The sequence below is a fragment of the Erpetoichthys calabaricus genome, chromosome 15 (genome assembly GCF_900747795.2).
Source record: "Erpetoichthys calabaricus chromosome 15, fErpCal1.3, whole genome shotgun sequence".
Lineage (NCBI taxonomy): Eukaryota > Metazoa > Chordata > Cladistia > Polypteriformes > Polypteridae > Erpetoichthys > Erpetoichthys calabaricus.
In genome coordinates, this window is record NC_041408.2 from 84,647,381 (window position 1) to 84,652,392 (window position 5,012).

Consider the following 5,012-nt stretch of genomic DNA (forward strand, 5'->3'; position numbering starts at 1 on the left):
ATCCTCAGAGAGACAAAGCTATATTATTTTAATCACGGCACCCTTCACCCCACCGTTCTTCTGAAATAAAATTTAATGTGGGTGCATCTGTAATTAGATTAAAATACCCAATAATTAACGCAAGGCAATTAAAAACACGTAACGGTTAAATGGATTAGCATTTCGTTTTCTGTAGTTAATATTAACTTTATTGCGTTACAGGAAAATAATTGGCACATAAAGCCCCGGGAACCAAAAGCCAGCAGTAAAAGGAGCACCAAATGGCTTTTTTTTTTTCTCCTGTAATCCGAGCGACACAAGAGGCGCCTCTTATAAACTCCGCACAACAGACTGCAGTATATGATATCAAGTCCCGCCGTGAGTCACATTTTAATGTAAAACATTTCAGTTCAAATAATGAATTGGATCCACCTGTACGGAATCAGCTCGGCGCATGTCCTGGCAAAAGTGGGTTTACTGCAGCAGACGGCAACGTGGGATATGTGAGCAGTTTGACTGTTATGTGGACATTCGAGCGCGCGCTTAATCCTGAGGGGGAATGGGAAGAAATGGCTTAGCCGGGCGCTGTCATCCCAATCTGAGCCTTCCTGTATCTGCAAACACGTGTGATGTCGGAGCGCATCTATCGATCGATTACTTAACACCTTCCAATATTTATCAATTGATTGTATAGTATCTATCTATCTATCTATCTATCTATCTATCTATCTATCTATCTATCTATCTATCTATCTATTATATAGTGCCTTTCACATCTATCTATCTATCTATCTATCTATCTATCTATCTATCTATCTATCTATCTATCTATCTATCTATCTATCTATTATATAGTGCCTTTCACATCTATCTATCTATCTATCTATCTATCTATCTATCTATCTATCTATCTATCTATCTATCTATACTCTTAAAAAATAACAGTTCTCTAATGGTACTTTACTTGCCAAAGAACCATTTCATTTTGGGAAAGGTACTTTGCATATGAACTTGGTTATTTGGGCTCTGAAAAGGTTCGTAATATATGGACAAAACAGAAATCGTTGATGTACAGCAAGCTACCTGGCAGGTTACTGGCAGAGCATGAAAACTTGAACTTAGCCAGTGATATTGTCCTTTAAAAATTATGAACCTCCTGGCCTTTTACGAATCTGTTATCAGTTATTCATAGTTATTTATAGAGCCTGTTAGGGATCTAAATAAATAACGGTTCTTTCTGGAACCTTCATGTGGATTGCTGTTTAGGGAACCGAAAATGTTTCCATTATGACATTGTTCTGAAGAACAACTCCGTCACCTTAAGAATCTATCTATCATTATATAGTGCCTTTCAAATCTATCTATCTATCTATCTATCTATCTATCTATCTATCTATCTATCTATCTATCTATCTATCTATCTATCTATCTATCTATCTATCTATAGTGCCTTTCATATCTATCTATCTTGTATAGCGCCTTTCATAGCTGTCTGTGTATCTGCTTTTCTTAAGGACCATCATGGGCATGGCTAAAGCAAGACGAGCGGTGGAGGTTTGTGGGATAGTCTGTTGGGTGAGGAGTTCGCCATTGGCTTACCTTTAAGGATGTATGAAGAGCTAAAAGTGTGTAAAATACACCTACGTAAAAATAATATCTAGCAAGCTATATAGTGTCTTTCATATCTATCTATCTATCTATCTATCTATCTATCTATCTATCTATCTATCTATCTATCTATCTATCTATCTATACTCTTAAAAAATAACAGTTCTCTAATGGTACTTTACTTGCCAAAGAACCATTTCATTTTGGGAAAGGTACTTTGCATATGAACTTGGTTATTTGGGCTCTGAAAAGGTTCGTAATATATGGACAAAACAGAAATCGTTGATGTACAGCAAGCTACCTGGCAGGTTACTGGCAGAGCATGAAAACTTGAACTTAGCCTGTGATATTGTCCTTTAAAAACTATGAACCTGCTGGCCTTTTACAAATCTGTTATTAGTTATTCATGGTTATTTATAGAGCCTGTTGGGGATCTAAATAAATAACGGTTTTTTCTGGAACCTTCATGTGGATTGCTGTTTAGGGAACCGAAAATGTTTCCATTATGACATTGTTCTGAAGAACAACTCCGTCACCTTAAGAATCTATCTATCATTATATAGTGCATTTCATATCTATCTATCTATCTATCTATCTATCTATCTATCTATCTATCTATCTATCTATCTATCTATCTATCTATCTATCTATCTATCTTGTATAGCGCCTTTCATAGCTGTCTGTGTATCTGCTTTTCTTAAGGACCATCATGGCCATGGCTAAAGCCAGGCGAGCGGTGGAGGTTTGTGGGATAGTCTGTTGGGTGAGGAGTTCGCCATTGGCTTACCTTTAAGGATGTATGAACAGCTAAAAGTGTGTAAAATACACCTACGTAAAAATAATATCTAGCAAGCTATATAGTGTCTTTCATATCTATCTATCTATCTATCTATCTATCTATCTATCTATCTATCTATCTATCTATCTATCTATCTATCTAAACACTGGAGAGAACTGCATAATTTTTTTTTTGTGAAAATCTTCAAAAACATCTACCTTACAGCACTATAACAGCCTGCCGCGTCTCTAAGAATAAAGTCCTAAAATACCTAGCATTCACAACACCCCATTACTTTTTGAATCAGAGACTTATAATAATAATAATAATAATAATAAAGCAGTATCGTCGGACTTTGCACTGAAAGCTTAAGGTTATCTAATCAGATCATCTATGCACTTGCATAGATTTTCTACTGCGAGATGGCCAAATACCCCTCCCCCAATCCCCACACACACAGACACACACGCACTCACCACCAGTACCAACAAGGCTACAAAATTTAATAAATTACAGAGTGTCTGCTCTAACGAAACTGTCTATTTTAGCTATCATTTCCTGCAGATAATTTTCTCTTTTTTCTGTGGTTTCCACTGACACATTTTATTATTCCGTCAAGGCCAATGGCATCTATCTATCTATCTATCTATCTATCTATCTATCTATCTATCTATCTATCTATCTATCTATCTATCTATCTATCTATCTATCTATCTATCTATCTATCTACTGATTGATCGTCTGCCACAATCCAAATCATCGCTGCTATGCGTGTTGTTAAAGTCGCGCTCGGTAAGTTAAGTCGCTTTTATGGATCTGATAAAGTGGCTTAGACCCGAGCGCCGGGGGAGTGCCGTATTTGTGAAATTCTTAATGAAAAGCGAAATAATAATAATGACAGCAAAGAAAGAAAAAAAAGAAAAGAAACAGAGCGTCGCTTTATGAGTAAGAAACGTTGTGTGATGTCCTTCTGATTGCATTAATCCTGCAGGCAATGCAGCTGTACGCAGTGTCACAGCGGAGTGTGTAGGCGTTGAAAACCCAATGTAAAGAAGATGGTGTCAGGGGACCCTCTCAAACAAATTTTCCAAATGATATCTCCTTTACCCTTATTGGGTTCGCATTATGAAATCGTCTACTGTGTGTCATCGGCATTATCTTTACGCCCCTCGTTCGTTTGAGCCGTTAGATTTTTTTTTATTAATTTTATTTTGTATTGTAATTTTCCGTGTAAATATTGCGGGGCACGAGCCGTAAGAGCTATCCGATCCAGAGCTAGAGGTGCTTCACATCAGTGCCTCTGAAGCAACTGTTTCTTTTTATTGTTCTGCTTGTCATTCATATCATTCCAGGAGGTATTGCAAGCCATGTTTAACATAAAATCGAAGCCAAATGAAATGCTACTCTGCACTAGTGGGCTGATTTGGGGGTGAAATCCTGAAAAGGCTTAGTTTTGTTCCCACGATGGCTGGCTGGCTGGCTGGCATGCAATTGGGGGGATTTTTGTTAAAGGTTGATTCTAACAAAATACCCCCCCCCCCCCCCCCCCCCCCCCCCCCCTTGGCTGACACATATTTGTTAGAGCATAGTCGGCGCCATAACCTCACACTTCGCTCATCTGAAACCCCAATGTACCCCCGTGTTTTGTTTTTTTTTTAACTTTTGCTTATTTATTACAATAATAGTCCCACATCGCGACGCGTTTCTTCCGACGGCATTGCCCCGACAAGCTTGTAACGTGCACGCCTGAAACGCATCTTTGGCTCCTCTTGCGGACCTCTTAAACTTTCTGACTAGACCGAGCCCCGCGCGGAGTGCGTTATGAAGTAGCCGAGGCACTTGTCTGCTGGCAGACAGCTTTACGTGATAAGTAGGGCACAAATCAGATGGATACAAGAAGTGTGCAAGTCGATAAATAAATGAATGAAAATTACCTTACACCTCGGATGCTCTGGCTATTTCTCCAACATGCTAGCACAGATGCTTTAGTTCTAACAGCGAAGCAAACAGCTTTCTTTAGAATAATCGCTTCCCATTGCCTTCAGCCAAAAAAAAAGAGGGGGGATGGGGGGGGAACAAAGACCCCCAAAATTAAAGCCACGATCAATGAAATAGAAAAAAAGCATAAACTCCAGTAAGGCTCATTTCCTCCTCCTGCTTCTTCCAGCGAAACAGAACCAGCAAACCACCACGCACGGATCAGGAACTGAAATGCCTCAGAACAAAAGTAACTGCAATAGACGAAGCAATAATGCAGAGCTCACAAAAAAAGAAAGCACAAAAATTAAAAGAGAAAGAAGAAAAAGATCGGTAAAAAATAGACACACATAAACACACACCAGTAGGTCCTCTTCTTTCCTGTTGTGTTCTCCCTCTCTCTCTCTCTCTCTCTCCCTCTCGCATTCTCTCTCTCTCTCTCTTTCTCTCTCACTCACTCTCTCTCTCTCTCTCTCCCTCTCTCTATCCTTGTGTGTGTGCGCGCGTGTGTGTGGCACTCCTGAGATACTCAGACAGTCAGCAGATAGAAAAAAAAAAGACAAATAAAAAAGACCAAGAAAAAGAAATATATATATATATATATGTATATATCCAGGGCAGATGTTTCAATGCAGAGCGAGTAGGCAAGTACAGAGTATGAGCTCGGGAA

At 38.9% G+C, this 5,012-nt stretch overlaps 1 protein-coding gene across 4 annotated transcripts in view; it reads right to left on the reverse strand.

The window, feature by feature from the left end:
- Positions 1-4,755, reverse strand: part of adgrb3 (adhesion G protein-coupled receptor B3) — an 872,307-nt gene extending 867,552 nt beyond the window's left edge. For 2 of the 4 annotated variants that reach the window (XM_051919127.1, XM_051919124.1), the window contains exon 1: positions 4,300-4,686. The gene's annotated coding sequence lies outside the window, so the exon portion shown is untranslated. The other 2 variants (XM_051919125.1, XM_051919126.1) reach the window with 2 other exon arrangements.
- Positions 4,756-5,012: the final 257 nt, after the last annotated feature.